The sequence below is a fragment of the Opisthocomus hoazin genome, chromosome 7 (genome assembly GCF_030867145.1).
Source record: "Opisthocomus hoazin isolate bOpiHoa1 chromosome 7, bOpiHoa1.hap1, whole genome shotgun sequence".
NCBI lineage: Eukaryota > Metazoa > Chordata > Aves > Opisthocomiformes > Opisthocomidae > Opisthocomus > Opisthocomus hoazin.
In genome coordinates, this window is record NC_134420.1 from 37,500,691 (window position 1) to 37,520,498 (window position 19,808).

Here is a 19,808-nt window from a genome sequence, read left to right on the forward strand (position 1 = left end):
AATTTAAGGGTAATGGGACAGGCAATGTACATTGGAATGATGCTATGAAATGCATGGTATTAAAACAACTCATACCAGTTATCTGATATGTTTTAGTCACATAGAAGGAAAGCTTTAAAAATATACAATACACCTTTTTGTAAAGGTATAAAGTATATGAATATAAACAGATAAATATGTAAAATATCAACTTCATGGCACAGCATTAAAGGTACAGAGAGTTGGGTTGTTTTTTATTATTATAATTTTAAAATTTAGCAAAGTTCTAAAAAATTTTTACGATACACAAAATTCTTTTGGCTTGTTTTTGGTGGAATTAATTTTGCCTGCCATCTGAAAGGTAGAATTTTAGTGCAGGTTTGCTGCTTAGGTCCTTTCTCTGTTAAATAGAGTCTTTATAAGATCTCATTTATTTTAGGATGATGTGAATCCCCTCCTAGAGGTGCCCTGTGTTTTCTAAAAAAACAGCTGACTAGTTTAGTTTTAGTGGCTACAGTCAGATGAGAAGTATCTCACCATTTACAACTTTCTGCGGTGTATCTTCTATTGGTGCTTACTGTGCTGTCAGTAAGGAAGGTGGTAGTTAGCTCATGGAGGAGATAGCTACATGTTGGAGGAGTGCAGATTTGAATGCAGGGCATAACCCTTCCCCTTTGGGGTGGAATCCAGGACATCATTGTTTGGCAAATCCATGTCATGTCTGTGAAAGAGTCACTCTACATAAATTAGTTAAAAAAATGTTGCTGCATATGTGCTTGACAAGGATACCCTGCTTATCAGTGTTCTTTCTTTGCAGGCATATTCCCTATGCACATCACAGCAGTAAGCTGCCTGCATACACAAATCAGACTGGATATTTTTTGTCTTTGAAGTTCTTGCATCAAATACAGACCTTTTCGCATATCAAAAAATATGTGAGATACTGCAGTGTCTGATTAATGAATAGCTAGCTTATTGAGCTGAGCCTTAACCCCTTAATAAGCAGAGATATATGTAGCTTAATTTCTTCTGAATTATAATGGATGCACAGCACATTTGTTTAGTATTAGTCAGATTTTGGGGTTGGCAAAAGGTACTCCAGTCTAATGAGAAGAATGTGACTTGGAGGCATTAATGGTAGTGATAGGATTTTCCTACAGGAGTGGCATACAGTTTTGTACTACCGTAATACCAGAGAAGAAGCCATTCAACTCAATTTTAAGCCTTTTTTTCCCTAGAAGGAAAAAGCATTTTTTTTTTTTAAGAAATACTTAGAATTTGTACTATTAAGCAAAAAATACTGCCCCCTCCCCCCCATTCCTGAAACTAAAAACGTTTAGTGTACTTCAAACTTCAAGTGAGTTTCCTTTGTCTATGAAGGAATAAAGAGGAAAAAAACTAGTATTCCCTTTCAGAAGGTTTTTTCATGTACTTCCTTTGTCAGCAGTGGATCAAAGGTAACCTTAGATATAGGCACCTAGTCCCGGCCTCAGTAAAGCATTTATAGTCAGTGAATCATTAGAGCATGTATTAAAATTCAAGCTCATGGTAGAGTTTCCTCGGTTTTCATTAGATTTCAGAGCATACTTGTGGACACATATTTTCAAATGTTTTACTCAGCAGAAGTGAGCCTTAGTACATATGTTTGCACATTTATATACTGGGACTTTTGATCCCATGAAGTGAATGAAAGCTGCTCATCTGCAGCCGCTAGCAGTCTGTGTCCCAGGGTGTTTTTGTGTGCTGTAAACCAGCAGCTGCAGAGCTTGTATTCCTCTCAAGATAATCACGGATGAAGTAAAAAAAAGACTTGAGTTTATGTTCACCTATCAAACAGAGCATCTCTCATCTCCAGCATTAACTTTGTATTACACGATCAGGCAAGAGTCGATTATACACAAGACAGAACATATACATTTTAACACAACATAAAACCACAGTTGAACAAAATGCCATATCATATATAAACCTTTACTCTGTTCTTTTATTCTTTTTATTAGGGAGAAGCAATCAATTATTCATGGGTCTTAATAATGCCATTACTTAATATTGCCTTATATCTTTTAAGCATCAGGGAAAAAAGCATTGAAAGATCTGTGCAGCACATAGCTGGGTGTTGCTGGCAGGCATGTGGTAGAGAAAGTGAATAACATATATATTAAAAAAGGACTGTGCTGTCATTACACAACTTGAAAGATATGCATTAAAAACAACTAAGAGAAGTGATGAATAAACAGTAATGTGCTGCTGAGAAGGAAGATTAACTTTGTGCTAGGAAGTGGTGTGCCTGGGAGTTTCTTAAGGGCCTGTTTCTTAAAATGTAATGTCTAGAAGGGACTGAAGTATAAAATAAAAGCCTGTTTTGTAATTTCCAAAGTCCTTTCCATGTTATCACAACATATGTAGCTGTCTGTTTTTTTCTACTTTCATGAAAACTGATAGAGCATCCTGTATTACAGTTTATGTGTTAAGAACTTGGTCTAGATTAACATGATAAGGGAAATGCTGAACTTCACTGTTGAGCTGTAAAATAAAAAGTACTGGCATTTAGTCATTCCCTTATTCTGCACAACTATCTGCAGCGCTTTGACGCAGCAGTTGGTGCACAGTGTGCACATACAGAGTAACAGTAGACACTTTAGGAAGAACACAGACTGGAAGAGTTTGTGTTTGATGTCGAGGGAGGAGACTGAATAATGAAATTGCCTGGTATTTGCGGACTTTTATTACAAACAATGCCTTTGGGGCAGGGAAGTAAGATGTCTTGCCAAGAGATTATTTTAAGCAAATAAAATGATCTATAAAGTTTATGACGAGGAATCCTTGACACGCCCCAGTTGAAACTCCCGTGCAGTCTGCTCCTTAATGGAACTGCAAGCTGCATAAAGTACTTATATGAGATGAAAAGTGCAGAGAAAACATGGGCACATTTCCTGCAATTTCAGATTGTGTCTAGCCTTTTCTTTATCCCAAAGGTCGTAACAATAGTGTTGAATCCTGCAAAGCCTTTCTTATTCCTGTAATTTTTAGGCACATCATTAGCCCCATTGACTTGCTTACAGGAGTGAGGGCTACTGGCATGCAAAAATATTTGCGGGATCAGGTTCTTACGCTGCTTTATTAGAAGTGCAGCCTGCTGTGATTCATGCCTCCTAAATTCAAATCACATATAGCATAATGTCTACAGCAATTACAGTCATCTCCCAAATTGTGTCACATTAATGACTATTGGGAATGGGAGGAAATCTTGAGAAAGTTGTCTTTGCAGCTTGTTTGATACCATAGTGTTGCCTGTGGTGATCCAGCATGTGGAGCAGAGTAAGCTGTTCTGGAGAGAGTCATTCAGGAGATAAACAACTATGATGCGTAGCACATACCTCCCTCTCTCCCCTGAAAAAATAAAACTAATCTTTCCCACTATCCAGCCACCTCTGCATTCACTGAAACAAAACTTCTTAGAATATCTGAAATAAGACAATGTGGCAAGTCCCAATAACATTAGAGAAACCAAATAATTTGATCTTTAGTGAGGAAAACGTCTTATGGTGCTTTTGAGGCTAAAGGCTTGGTCTACAAAAAAGAACTACAGCACAAGTGCTGCTCTACAACAGTTCTGCCTAGGGACACTTTGACTCCATATTAGGGAAGTCCTCTAGAAAATGACTGTGGGACATGTGGGCCTTAAATTCAAAGCCTCGCATATTCTTTTATAGCCTTCCTTTGTTAGCAAGCACCTCAGTCTAATGAACACGGCAGTGGAAATAGTTGCTAGGACCGGAGAAAATAGACATCCAAATTACTGTATCTTTTATATGAATTAAGTGGAGCTAGTAGGGATAGATATTTTTTTGCCTAATTTTGTAAGGAAATGAGGCACATGTGATCACGCTCTGTTTGACCATATCTGTGTAACAGACCACTCTCTCCCTCCCCACCTGATACCTTTAAATCTGGTTTCAAACACAGTCAAACACAAATTTGACAGAGGAGCAGAAATCTTAAAGAAGTTCTAACAAGTCACATGAAAATTGGAAGCTAGGTAAAGAAAGACAACCCAAATTACACAGGTGAAAGTGTCAGTCAGCTGCTTCCATGAACCAGTCAGCTGCCGGATGGCCAGTCAGCAGCTCCATCCACGCTTTTTATTTGCAAGCACTCTTAACCAGCCCCAATGTTTGCTTCTTTATTCCCAGATAATATGCAGATGAAGTAAGCAAGGGACTGATGACACAGAGTAGACAGATGAGGTTGTCAATATGAGAAGGAACTGGGGAGGTCAAATGGCATCTCGGAGCACAGAGAGCTAGGTGAGATGAGAAGATATGCAACATGACATACAAGTACAAAGGAACCCAAACTACTACTTGTTTTCATAAAAATTCTATGTTGTAGACAGTATTCTAGAATGAAAGAAGCAATGTGAGGGAAAAGAACAGAAAATGGTACTGAAAGGTGATTGTGTAATCCAGTCTGCTACAATAAACCAGGCTCAAGTATAGCAGAACATACCGAAGCGATAATTGGCCAACCTGTTTTTGTAAACCTTTTGTTCAATAAAATTCCACAGCTTCCCCATGCAGTTTGCTTACACCTCTCTACTTGTAGAGCTGCTTTTATAATACCGTTTTCTTTATTGCAAATTGCTCTGGTTTCTTCTTGTCCTTCCTTCAATGGACATAGAGAGAGATTGGTTACTGTCCCCTAACAAGCAATCTTTCAGGCTTAAAAGCCTGCTGTCATGTCTCCCCTCAGTATTCTAGGCTAAACAAACCCAATTTCTTGAATCTCTCTTCATAGGTTGTATTTTCTGAACCTCTTCTTCTTGACTTTGGACTGTATTCAGGTTTTCTTTGAGCTTTATGAAAAGCATGGTAGCCAAAACTCTTGTGCAATGCAATACTTCACTTAGTGAAGAAAAATAATTACTGCCTTTTATATAGAATATTCCTGGTGGCATATGCTGGCATGACAGTGGTCTACTTTTTCTTTCCTTTAATTTTGGTTTTGCACCAGTGTCATATCATTAATCTGTGTTCTGCCTGTGCTTTAATACAGGCCTCAAGTCCTGTCAGTGTTTTTTGTTGTCTTGCCAGTTATTTTCACACTGTATTTGATTTCTTGTTCCTAAGTACAGGACTTAGTCTTCACTGTGATGAATTTCACCTTAGCTATTTTGCATAAAAGACTGTTTATAGGGTAAAGCTCTTTGAATCTGAACATAGAATGAATCATAGAATGAATGATAGAATTGTAGAATGGTTTGAGTTGGAAGGGACTTTACAGATCATCCAGTTCCACTCCCCCTGCCATGGACAGGGACACTTTCCACTAGACTGGGTTGCTCAAAGCCACATCCAACCTGGCCTTGAACACTGCCAGGGAGGGGGCAGCCACAGCTTCTCTGGGCAACCTGTTCCAGTGCCTTGTCACCCTCATGGTAAAGAATTTCGTCCTAATATCTAATCTAAATGTATCCTCTTTCAGTTTAAAGCCTTTACCCCTTGTCCTATCACTCCATGCCGTTGTAACCAGCCCGTCTCCAGCCTTCTTGTAGGCCCCTTTCAGGAACTGAAAGGCTGCAACCAGGTGTCCCCGGAGCCTTCTCTTCTCCAGGCTGAGCAGCCCCAACTCTCTCAGGCTTTCATCATAGGAGAGGTGTTCCAGCCCTCTGATCATCTTTGCGGCTGTCCTCTGGACCTGCTCCAAATGCCCGTGTCCTTCTTATGTTGGGGGTCCCACAGGTGGAAGCAGGACTCAAGGGGAGGTCTCACCAGAGTGGAGTAGAGGGGCAGAATCACTTCCCTTAACCTGCTGGCCACACTCCTTTTGATGAAACGCAGGATATGGTTGGCGTTCTGGGCTGTGAGCAGACATTGCCAGGTCACATGGAACAACTTGTCAACCAGCACCTCCAAGTCCTCCTCCTCAGGGCTGCTGTCCATCCATTCTCTGCCCAGCCTGGTTTTAGCCAACTTTGCCAAGGTAGCCAACTTTGCCAAGGTAGCCAACTTTGCCAAGGTAAGTGGAGACCAAGAATCTGATATACCTGCATGGAATAAGCCAGTAAATCTTATCTTCTGTTTGGAAATTATTATCAGTATTACAGCATTGATTACAGAAGTATTCAAGACTGTTCTTTAAATATTTGTAGAGAGTTTTATTATTCAGTTTCAGGGGTGGAAATTAGTGGCACAAAGGTTTTGACAGTAACATTTTCAAAAACAGCTAGTGCAAGTTTTGTGTTCCTGCAAAACAGCCTTAGACTTATCAGCCAAACGTAAGTAATTTTCTTCCTAAGAATAAACCTGATTTCCTGCAATGGTGAAGGCATCCAAACTAGAAGGCTGTTTGGAAAATTTTGACCAAAGGAGCCTATCTGAAAACATCAAACCAAGGCAAAAATTGGAATGTAATTTGAGTGTCTGTATCTATGAGTACACACTGTCTTATGTCTTGGCAAAGGGCCTGAAGTAAAATATACAGCCTTGCAGCTATGCTGATTAACTCGGGCACCACACTAACCAGCAGCGTCTCTATAGCACAGCTGGTGCATGTCTAGCTGGCTCAAGCTATGAGTGGAGTTAAAACATGACTATCTCCATTGTCCATTTAGGCAAACACTGAATCTCTGTTCTCAGTCTTACCCTCAGTGGGTAGATGGAGCACTGTACTGCCTCACACTGGCAGCCTAACATATTTCACAAGTGATGAATGTCAAGATTTAAGGATACCAACTGCATTTTTCTTTTAGGAGCTTTTACCTACCTGAAATTTCCCTGTGCAGGGTGGTGCTAAATGTACTTATTGAAAGAGCTGATTGATCAGTGTGGATATATCTCCTACAGATGGCTGACTGTTGCATGCATGCCTGCACAGTGAGTATCCTTGCTCACATTCTCAGGCATGTACAGATTTAAAAGACATTGCTCTTGATCCAAAGTTCCTGTCCTTTTTGGACATTTTTAGTTCTGTCTTTCTGCTTTGCTCTCTCATCTCTGAATACAGAGAAGCAACTGTAGGCACTATGTGAATTCCAGTATACGTATTTTCCTCTTATGGCCTTTCCTACAAACGTACTTCATGTGCTAAGAGCTGTAACAAAACCAAATGCTGGCTTTGTGGCTGTGAACAACTTTTTTGCCATGCTAAACAGAGAATATTATTTAACATACAGATGTAAGAAAATCAGAACTGCTAGAACATATTTTGGAACATGAACAGTAGTCACAAGCCAGGACTGAATTACAGCCTCCAATTCACTTGCAGAAACATAAGCAAATTAAGTAAGTATATATTGCATTTAATAAAGTACATATCCTTAGGGAGAGATAAACAGAGTATTTCTGCTGTTAGATTAAAATAGAAAAGATAAAAATCAGGAGGACGTTTAGTTTCTGGGGTTAATAAATCTGCATGTAGCTTTTCAGTTCATCACATGCTAGAAACCACCCCTCTGTTGCTGAATAAATCAGTCTGTGTTGCTTTGTGTTTGACAAGATGTTTATTTCTGAGCCAGCGATACTCCATACAAAATAACCACTCTATGAACAAATAGGAAGTCATGTTTAATCAGAGCTTTCAGGAGACAAAAACTAAAAAGGCAGTGGAATGTGTGATTGGCATAAAAAGTAGGCACTTTCCCTTGTGCCTTCCCTTAATCTCTGTCGGAAAACGTTGTCTGAGGTCAGGTAGCCCCAGTAGGCTGAAGGAAAACAAACCTTTAAATCCAAACCCTATTGCCTATGACACATTAAGAAAAGACATATTTGTGGACAAATTCTCTGAGCAGCTTGGGTCTCTGGATTTTGGAAGCAACTAAATATATGAACTTAAACTGGAAACAGGGAATTCTGCACACCTTTTTGCACCCCAGCATGCATGACCATAAGGTTGTGAGAGAGGAATAGCTTTAATGAATTAGAATAGTAGTCAAATGTTGCTGTATCAGTTAGGACCATGATTTTTGGACTTGACCGTGTACATCACAATCTGCATGTCTTTCATGCATAGTGGATTGCCAGTCAAAACACTGTTTTTCTTCTTTAATGACATCCTTATTAAGGGGAACAGACTGCTAGCCGCATCTCATTCTGATGGAAAGGAAACAGGAGAAGTTTGCTTCATTCAAAAAAGACGTTCTGTGTCTTAAACTTCTTCGTATATAAACAAGATATTGAATATATTAATAGGTTAAAGGGGACCATATAACTGGCTACATACAACTGAAATGCAGAAAGTATGTGTATAAAGTTATGGGGTTTTTAATTGGCATACCACTTGTAACCACAAAAGGGAAATTTTGACAGTATTTATAATGTGTGCATTGATACATTTACAGGGGGGAGTGCTAACTCATGTATGGTAATTCGTGTGCTTTTAGAGCCTGTTGGCTTATTACTTTTTCCCTGTAAATGACGCTTTAAGAACACTAGCTTGTAGTTGTTTCATCATGCAAGGGTATTAGCGACACCAAGAGTATTTTCATTTCTTTCCTGTTCATAGTTAAAGCATTTTTATAATTGCAAAACTCCTCTTTAATTACAATTGTTATTTCTACAGTGGAAATCTCACCCTGTTTTGGAATGCTGGTTTTGTACTTAATTATTTGCCTTACCAGCTTGTGTAATTCTGCATAGGCAATTATTAAAACGTAAACTTCTCTAGCAGCAAAACAACCACAGAGGTTTCCACAGAAAGATGAGTAACTGTCGAATCAGGTAGGAAGTGAAAAATTTGAACTTGTGTAGGGAAAAGGAAGAGGAGAGAAGTTTTTACAGGAACATTTGGTGGGAACACAAAGGAGGAACAGCCTACACTTCTGGGCCTTGCCATTCATTTGCCTTGCCAGCCGTGAAGCAAGCCAAATCAGTTTTCCATACCTCAGATTGCCCATCTCTTCAATGAACACCATCGCACAAACAGCAGGATAGTCATGAAATACATAAAGCATATCAAAGATATGATGCTTCTATCAGTTCAAAGAGTCTGTGAAAATTATATCTCTGTCAAATAATATATCACTTTTACAGATTGCACCAGACTTCTACTTACCCCTAAAAAAGCCAGCAGGAAAAAGAGGGTAAGGAGTTGTACTATTCTTTAAAAAACTGCTTTAAAAAACAGTTTAAAAAACATTGAAAAAACCAATGCTGTTGGCATTGGAAGAAGCAAGGAGGATTCAGCTGAACTGCATTAGCAATGTTTAAACCTTATGCAGGTGTTTGGAGTGAGGTAATGAGACATGGCCAAGAACTGAAGGCTTAGGGAGGTTTCTGAAGGGTGGGATAGCTGAAGATGACTTAGAGAGTAGGACTAGGTAGAAGAGGGCTGGGTCTTTTTCTTATTTTGATTTGTGTGTAAGCTCTTTTTGTGCTTTGAAATCCTTATGTCTCTTGCACAAAGAACTTAAAAAAGGAAATACTTTTGATTAATAGTTTGACAATAATGATGGGCCTGCTGGTTTTTTTGCATGCCTTGTATTTTTTAAGGCAGAAATTAGTTGCTATCCTCAGTCCAGAATTTAACTGGGTCTTTTGCAGGCTTCTGATTCTGCATTCTCTGCTCAGCACCTTGCCGGGGTCTGTTTAAACAGTATAACCTAGCTCTAACGGCCAGGCTACTAACTGTGCCACTGCTGGGGTATATCTTTATGGGTATAGAGTTACCTATGAGAACAGGAATAGCAAGCTGTTACCAACAGCCTGGACTCTGAGCCTGAATGACAATCTGAATCGTGCTTACTGGGAGTCTTTATTATTGTCTCCTCCTTGCTGAGTATTTATGTAGGATGTGATGCTAAAAAAATCACACGGAATGATGCTGGAGTGTTAATCTAGTAAGACCAGAAAGGTGAAACCTGTGGGTATAGTGAACTCTTTTGGTCTGGTTATAAAGTGACAGAATTCACTTTTTTCCTGTCATGTGTATTTTGCTTTGGGTTATATTCTCTTTCGAAGTTTTCAGTGAGAAAAGCATTTGTTCCTCAGAGCTTAGTTTTTGGCTGAAGATGGAACTCATTATTGAAATTCTAGAAAAGATTATGGCTAGATGTATGATGTGAAACCTATAGTCATTGGTGTGACCTGTTTATCTGAAAAACAAACGCAGAACAGTGATTGATATACAGTGTGGTCTGGAGTGAGATACTGTACACCTTAAACTCATAAAGTTCTGGAATATTCTCATGAACACACTGATCATTAGGTAAAAAAGAGTATCTGCATCCATATGGTATGGGGTTATATAAGTTTATTATGTAAAGAAATGTACAAGGAAAATGTAATTTTTTTCTGAAGGGTAAATTTTGCAGCTGCTGTTAGAGCTATACTGTTGCTCTCTTCTGGTGCATTCATGCCTACAGTCATAGGCTTATTGAAGCTATGAGTAAATACACGTTTTCTCAGGATTTGCAACTAAACTGAATACATTCCCAAGAGGTTTCAAGTCTAAAATGTTCAGATAAATCTCCAGTCATAAGAATGCTTAACCAAAATATTGCAAAGGTCATTCTACTGAGGAAAAAAACAAAGTAAACACCTTTGGTGTACTGGAGGTTCCTCGCAGTGATGAGAGTTGGCATATGCAATGGTGTTGGGAAAGGAAAACAAGCAAGAACAATATAAAGTATTTAGAATGACTAGGCTTTTCATTTGGGTTATCACTTCAAAGATTAGCTGATCTCTACATGGAGAGGAAAAAATAAAAGAAAAGAAAGCCATAGTTTTGTTATAAAATTATTTTGGAAAAAATCACTGCTTTGAGGTTTCTTTCTTTCTGTACATGAGTACAAATAAATGCCTGGCTGTATAGGCAGTCTGGTACAAATACAGCATGGGCTTATAGGCTGTGCGTGGTAGAAATGCACTTTAAAAACTGTCTATGGACACAGTATCAATTTAATGAATACTGTCAGCTGGAGTGTTAAGTGCAGTCTGCTTACTGGAACACTTGGAATCTACACTGCTGAGAATGTGACCTGAAAAAGTTGCCTTTAGACTTTTATACAACCTCATCTTGACCTGGCTGCATTTCAGCTGAAGTTTTCAACAGTCAGTAACTTACACTCTTTCATGTGAGCAGCAGGGAAGACTTCAGACTGAGGGACAGCAAGTAGAGAAATTAATTGTCTGAAAAAGGGAGGAGAAGAAGGATGGAATGAGGAGAACAGAACAGAATCGCTGTGAAACTTGGTGATGATGACAGTAAGATTATTCTTATTGTTTGGTTTTACCTTGGGCCCCATAAAACTTTAATCCAGTCATGTGGGTAAAGGAAAGTAGATTACTGTAGAAATTATTCATAGAAAAGAACATACACTAGAACATGCTTTCCTAGCAAAAGAGTTTGGGATCAGCACTCAGGATGTGCAGAATGGGAGCAAATATTTGCTTTTGAAAAGGCCTCAGAAAGAAATACAAGATAATCCTCTTGAGATGGGAGGAGTATCCCTGACAGTATGAGTGTGTCATATGATATGAAGAGTAGAGTGGTTGCTTGTGTGTTGCAATGGCCAGACGAACGAATGTTGCTAGAGAACAATAGTGGTTATGTTTCCTCTGGTGGTGGTCTTTTTTTTTTTTTTTCTGCCCCCCCCCCCCCCCCCCCCCCCCGCATCCCGTAAGGTTTAGCATCTGATACCTTTTGATAATTTGTCTGAGGAGTAAATGCAGCTGCAAAGAGCAAGACTCTTTGCACTTGTATGAAATCCTTAACATGTTTTTCTACAAAAAGTCTTAACCAACCCAGCTTTCCATTTTGGCACAGATTTGATCATTAATTTGGTTTTGTTGCCATTAGTAAATTGAGCAAGATAGTATTATACTTCCTGAGGCAAGGTTATGGTTTCAAATAAAAGTCTGTTTTGAAGTTCTGTTTGGGTCAGAAGTTGGTATCCATTCACAGGAGATGAGAACACATAAAATGAGGGAAGATAGTAAAACTCCTTAAAATGCTTGAAGTGTCTTAGGCTTACAAAGGGTTTGTGAAACCTCCTCTAATTTTTTCACCTATACCTTTTGGTATAAGAAAACTTCAAACATTGTTCAATGTTGTTTTTTAGTGGCATTTTGCTGTAGCATTGGTGGTCTAATGTGACTTACACCTTTAATCCAATTACTTGCAAAAGCATGTAGAAACTGAAGGTGAAAATATATTTTGGAGATGGAAATTTTGCCTCTGAAGTCCTTCTAGGTAGTTTTGGCAAATGTTCCCTGTGGTCTAGATTGCCACACTTACTTATGTGTTGTTTGTATGTCCTGGATATAAATGATCAAACTTGTATGCTGTCCCCATGAGAGGCCTTTGCCATGTCTGTTACAATGGCATTGACCTTGTTTAGCTAGAAATAAACTGACAAGTTAGCACTCAGTTATTTCAAATGGTATCACTTATCACTCAATGTGGCAAAGTGAAATAGTCGGTCTTTTAATTTTTTCTCCAGCCATGTACTTTTTAATAACCTTGTGACAGGATAGTCAATGGCTAAAATGCCATCCTTCAATTCAGTCATCATATTGCCACTGGAAAATCTCCTTACAGTAAATGACTCTTCCTAACTGCTGCTCACTCAGAAATTTCTTAATGTGTTAACACCAGCTAGTAAATATCTTCTCTGTGTGAATTGACAAGATGTGTGAATCTCTTTCCTAGACTGGATTTGAGAGAAGGGGCCCATGTGACACTCTGAACAGCTGAGCATTTATGCTTTAAGTTTCTGAAAATTACATGCAGCTTTTGTCACTGGCTAGCAAAGAAACTTGGCTTTTATCCATGTTAAAGGAAGTGATGTATTCTGATGATAGACGCAAAAGATATATGACCTCAGCTAGATATTTCTTATTCACGTAGACAGGGAAGACTGATGCAGGATCTTACAATGGTCAAAATTAGGTTTAAAGAATTAGGATTGCAAAATGCCATGCATGAAGTAAAGATTTTCTTGGTGAGGTGCCAAAGATGTCATTCATGGCTGAGATTTCCAGAGAAAGATGAAGTTCAGTCCTGTGGCATTTTGTTATGTTTTGAAAGTACACAGATTTTATGGTCAAATTTCTGGGGCCATATATTTTCTGTATCCCAGAATTCTTCAGGACGTGTGTGTTCTCACATAGGCACACATGCATACCCACACCCTCCAGAAGAATCAACACAGCATGTCACATCAGTCTGGCAGGATTACGTTCATTAGATGTTCATTTTTACTCCTGACCTCTACCCACCCCCTCTTTAATTTTCATTGTGAAGAAACAGCTCTTATAGTGGGGTTATTCTTGGATTAGTTGAGCTCTTTAGCATATTGTCTATGGTCTTGTTTACCTTGCAAGAATCACTGAGTGTAAGCTGAGTCCCATAGCAATGTCACAGAGCACAATGGCCTGCCATGAGCAGTAGGCACTAAAATTTGGGACTATTAGCCTGGCATAGGGAATGGCAGTGACGAAATGCTGCTGGCAGGTTATTTGAGCTGGCAAGAGGTTGAGAACTACTGCCAAAAAACCAGCAGAGACCAATTTCTGCAAAAGACCAGAATGGCCTGCCTGAGGAAACTACTGTGTTTGTCTGTCCTGTGATAGATACTGGGAGTGATCTCAAAGTATAGTCCGATTGGTTTTGAAGAGCAGAAGAAAATAACTCTTCAAGTTGCGCTGTCCAGCTGTGGACCTGGATAACGGGAGAAATGGTCATCAGCACAACTGAGATTAATGTAAAGCTCTTTACTTAGGCAAATCCCCTCCTGTTCTGCCAGTTCCCAGCTCCTGGGGCTGGAGGGCATCACTGAAAGTTTAGATCATGGACAATTTTGACTTTGGAGACCTCAGTATGGAGTGAGGTTTCTGTTTTAATTTCTGATAGCAACTGCAGAAATATGGATGTGTATTTTGCACATTTATCCCATTTCTGTTCTAGGCTGCAGTATAAATTTGTCCTTGGGCTGAATCATTGCCTGTACTCATAGTGTGGTTCTTGACCCCCCCCCCCCTCCCCGTTTTTTCTTCACCGGGAGCTGTGCAAAAGGCCTATAGTTCAGTCAGGATCTTGCATCTTCCCTCCCTAATGTCCTTGAATTTTTACTCTGAGAGCTGTGACTTGTGAGCTAATTTAAAGTTAGATTTTAATGTTTAAGTTCACAACCAACCTCCCCCTCACAATAACCACCTGCAGTCATGAGCAAGAGCCTCATATCAGCCTATTGTTTTTTATCTTGGGAAGTGATAATACTTCCCAAGCATGGCAGATGGCAATTGTTAGTTGTGCACTGAATTTTCTTTCACTCTACTCCCTCCAAATGTCATAGAAACCAAACTTATTTCATATTGTCCCAATGCGGATTTTTTTTTCTGAGAAGCTATTTGGATTTGACTGTGACCACAGTACTCTTGGCAGGCTTATAATAGACCTATAAACTCCCCAGTTGCAAGCGGCTGTTGGATGAAAGCATTAGTTTAAAGACGTTTCAGGGTATTCATAGAAAATTCTGAAAGTCATCTTACCCGGCGGATTTTCACACAGTGGGTTTTGCATCACTGTCAGTTTCCCCCATGATTTCCCCATATAATCCATTTGAGCATGAATCTTATTAACAGATCTTTGTCTATAATTGTCTTCAAGGCAAAAATGTGGGAGGATTGCAATTCCAGAATGTTTTAAATCCAAATAACGTGACCAAAGAAAAGTCTGGAAAACAGGGGGGAAATCAACACTGAGGAAAAAAGGAAGGCTGCTAGCAACATGAGGAAGGAGACTGGACTCTCCCAGAGCTTTTGTTAAGCCCCACCAGTTCCAGCCTGCTCCTCTGGGCTTCTCCAATGTGTCTTCATCCTGGTATGCAAGTCTGGAGGGAGAGTGAGGAGTATTTGAAGCATGGAGAGGAACTGATCTGGATTCAGAGCCACTGGAAATCTCCCACTGTCTTCAACAAGCTTTGAATCAGGACGCTTCCCTGCTGCAGGCTCTTAAGTGAACCTCCAATTCCAAACAGAATAGATGGCTTTGTTTTAGGCCAGCATGTTGTAGTGAATCATCCAGTTGTTGCAGTGTGCACAGCAGAACTGTTTGTTCCAGAAATGAGCCTAAACCCTAAATGCCAGATCCACATTCAGCTTCTCCTAAAGTTCAGAGGTGTTCCTCTCCGGCGGCTGCACTGAATCCCTTCCCTTTTGCCATAACCAGTATCTGTCCCCGTCTGCCTCCATTGGAGTGATGCTATTGACTAGCACTGCCATTGTGCATATCAAAGGGAAAGCTAACAAGCTCAGAAGTAAAATTTTAGAAAGTCTTCATTTTGTCCGAGAAAATGAAACCAAAATCCACACTTTACCCCTTCCTCCCCTGGCCCAAAAAAATCTAATTATGAACTGCTGCCTCAGATTGATTTCAGTCCTGTGTGAGTGACTTTAGAGGGCAGGACTTTGGGGCGTTTTCAGTTTGCAGGCTAGTTGTTTACTAAATCTTACAGTGTTTGCCTTTTCTTTGAGAACAAGCTAAAGCTGCAACTGTGAGTGTGCTGGGAGATATTGTGCATCTGGCAGCTGCAAAATGATGATTCTCAGCCAATGTGTTTAGGAAAACACAAGGGCTAGAAAAAGTTACAAATTATATAGTAATAAACTATGCGGTTCCAGTGTTGTCATTTTCCAAGCAACTGCTACAGTATATGGCATCAGTGAACAAACCTTAGATCAGTATTAAACTTTTGCAAAAGGTTTAACAGAGCTCTGTCTCTTCTTGCGCTCATCTGACCTTACATGTAGCTGGCTTGATTCATGTCTTGCTCGTTTGTGATTTGTCTGTGTTAGATCAACATTTTTTATCATCAGCAACCAGCTCACATATTTTATTTCGGTGAAATCTGCTAATTTTACTTCTTGGCAAAGCAACAGAAAATTGGCCTCAGAATTTGTGAAAAGCTGGAAGGGACAAAATTTTTGTGTGACAGGATCAGGTCACTTTGTCCATTTGAGCGAAGTCATTCAGTGGTGGAAATATGGCCTGGCACATCTGCACCAACACCTCTCCTGCTCCAACTTTCTATGCAGGTACCAAAGTCAAAGCAAAAGCTTGATTTCCAAACAAAACCAAAGAAAACTTTCTACAGATAGCATCTCATAAATCTTCAGTGAGCCATCAGCATCTTCCAGGCACTTCAGTCAGACTCTGAAGGGAACCAAGTCCTTCTGGCTTCAGGCATTTCTCTCTTCCCCACAGCTTCCTTTTCCTTGCTTTTCAGTCGTACAGACTTCTCTGAGTTTTCACAAAGTCAAACTCACACATCCCTAGGAATGTGGATGGGAGAAAGCGTTTGCACATGATGGTCCGTTGGTAATTAAGTTGCTGAGGTGGTGTAGGGACAAGAAGTGATGCTATTGACAATAGCATGTGATAGAATTTATTATTTTCATTTGCTGTTCATTTATGCAACATAGCCAGATGTAGTTCATTGTCAGTACAGTTATCAGTACAGGCTTGGGGTGGACCTGCTGGAGAGCAGCTCTGCAGAGAGGGACCTGGGTATCCTGGTGGACGACAGATTAACCATGAGCCAGCAGTGTGCCCTGGCTGCCAAGAAAGCCAATGGGATCCTGGGGTGCATCAAGAAGAGTGTGGCCAGCAGGTCGAGGGAGGTTCTCCTTCCCCTCTACACTGCCCTGGTGAGGCCTCATCTGGAGTACTGTGTCCAGTTCTGGGCTTCCCACTTCAAGAAAGATGAGGAGCTACTGGAGAGAGTCCAGCAGAGGGCTACAAGGATGGTGAGGGGACTGGAACATCTCCCCTACGAGGAGAGGCTGAGGGAGCTGGGCTTGTTCAGCCTGAAGAAGAGAAGGCTGCGAGGGGACCTAATATACACTTACAAATACCTGAAGGGTGGGTGTCAGGAGGATGGGGCCAAGCTCTTTTCAGTGGTGCCCAGTGACAGGACAAGGGGCAATGGGCACAAACTGAGGCACAGGAAGTTCCGTCTGAACATGAGGAAGAACTTCTTCCCTCTGAGGGTGACGGAGCACTGGAACAGGCTGCCCAGGGAGGTTGTGGATTCTCCTTCTCTGGAGATATTCAAGACCTGCCTGGACGGGGTCCTGTGCAGCCTACTGTAGGTGACCCTGCTTTGGCAGGGGGGTTGGACTAGATGACCCACAGAGGTCCCTTCCAACCCCTACCATTCTGTGATTCTGTGATTCTGTAGCCTTGCAAATCAGCAGTCAGTTAATGTCTACACCAAACACTGTGTGAAGGTTTAAATAATCTAGCACACTGCTCTGAAATATTACTTCTCATGTTTTTCTTTCACAGCTTTGGTGGTACCCTTCAGGTTAGATTACTCACTCAAGATATTTTTTCTCTTTCCCAATCTATGGTACATGTCTGCTTACTTTTAAATAAATGCTAAAGCTGTTGATGATCAGTCAGATGGTAGTACAAAAGTTCAAGTCCTGAAATATCCATTCCTTTCTGTCTATTGTCACGTCAAAGTGGACTGAGGAAGTCCATAGTTTGTTACTGCTGCTTCCCAGTGAGATTTAAAAGTCTAAATGCATTGAGATGTGTTGAGTGAGGCTCAGAAGAAATGTTGTCCTGACAGTATTTTAGATGGAATCTATTTTAAAGCTAATTATCTTTCAGTATCAAGCTCTTTGGCTTGTTAAGGTTAAATGTGTATACCTTGACATATATAGAATGAGATTGTCATGTTCCTGCGGTCTCATCCAGACCTGAAAAGACCATATGCTTCAGCTGTAGCATTATGCCCAAATATTAGCTGGGTACTTTGGTACAGAGAGGGTTATTGGGAAATGATGAACTCATTGCAAAATCTCTGCAGGTATGAGAAGTAAAAGAAATCTGTGAAAGATTATTCCATTCATATATATATAATTTAACTAACATTGTTTTATGTCCTGGAAGCAAAAATGTTTTTTCTTGTTGTCATGTAAAAGGCCTTCTAGAATGGCTTCATGCAATTCTTCAATGCATATTCATGAATCCTTACTCCCCAAAGAGCTAATAAACTTATTTCTGGATTACATTCTCTCTTTGTGACAACATCACACTGACAATGCAAGAGTCCTAGAAATGACAGATGGAAAGGACTTACTAGATCTCTGAGTTCTTCCATTATCCTGGCACAAGATCATCCTTCCGCATGTCACCATAATGATGAGATCATTCATTTTCTCCCCTGTAGGATACTACATTATATATAAATATACAGTGAATTCCCTACAGCTCAACAGATGTCCCTGAAGATTGGTGCTCCCTTGAGTACAGACAAGCCTTTGGAAAACCAAATGAACAAACAAAATTACGCTTTCCTAAAACAGGAGGTTTTCAACAAGTCTGATGACTAAAAGAACCTTCCCTAAAGCCCCAAAGATCCTTCTGCCTGCCAAAAATCCTCCCACCTCAGCTTCCCACAAACTTAAAGTAGCAAATAATTTTTAAAGTGTTTTCCATATGAAACTTTTCTGATTTACTTAAATGTTGCAAAACCGAATACTCTTCCAAATACTCTTCTATCTTTTGAAGGGACGTGTGAAAATGATAAAAAAAGATCCATGCTAAATGGATTGTTATCCCTACTTCCAGCATGATGCAAAATCTTACCTGCTTCTGTTGTTACTTTTAAATTTCCTATTTCTGTAAAATATGAAAATCCAAGACCATTTTTTACTATATGGCTGGGGCTGAAAATGCATAGGCATCACTTCATCTTTGAATACAGTATGGTTTAAAGCAAACGTTCTAAAAATAATTTAACTTTGCCCTATGAAAATTGTTAATGACCTTCAATTCCAGATGAGTGATTCAGTTAGCAATGTTGGAGACCACAGGTATGAAAGCAAAATGGAGTAGGATTCCAGCGGGTGCTGCCCTGTCCATTGACACTGCGTTATAACAGTGCCTCTTGGAGGGCTAGCACGTTTTCCCCTCAGTGCTAAACCATTTTTTCTTCTTATTTTAAACAAAAGCATGATCTCAATTATTTGGCAAGTCCTTAAAGATGTTATTCTGCACTTAATAAGGAAAGAGTAATAATTCTGGTGGTTTTTTTTCCACAGTTTACCATGACTAACTTCTGAGCATAATCCCTTCATGGCATGTTAAGGCTCAGTAGAATGCATTATTTTTCAATACTACTGTGTCACGGAAAATGCCATTACTGTGCTTTGTTAGGCAGTGCTACTATCTTCCATATAATCTCGCCTGTCTCTCACAGCTTAATACGTTGATTCCTGAATGATTTAAAGACACATTATAGAACAGCCTGTGCCCTCTTAGAAGAAATGTAAATCAATAATATCAACACAGGTTTTTTGTCATAATTTGTTGATATGCTCAAAATTACTTTTAGAAAATTGAAAAAAAACTCTCTAGATCTTCCTCACTACTCAGCTCAGATATCATTTCAGAAACATTTTCTAAAAGTGATCCAGAATAATTCTGAACAAGCGAGGAATTACTGAAATTGGCAAGATAAATGCTGTTGGAAAACTAATATGTTTTGAGCTAAACTATTTTTTTTCCCCCTGAGGTATAGAAAAACATAATGCAAGAAAATGAGGCTGTTTGTCTGCTTAGCATTCCATCGTCTGTAGAGCGTGGCAGTAATCTGATATACAGCTGACCTAGTCCCATGCTACCGTATAGGTCTTGGTGGAACTGCTGTTCAAGGCTTTGCTGTTTGCTCCCAGGCTGGCTTTGTGCTCAGTCTCTTGGTGCTCTGTGTTACATCCTTAGCCAATTCAGCAGCAGTATTACACATGCTCACAAGAAAATCTCTGGGCAGCCTTTCTTGCCTATGAGGGATAAGCTGCCTCATATGAGACCTTGCATGT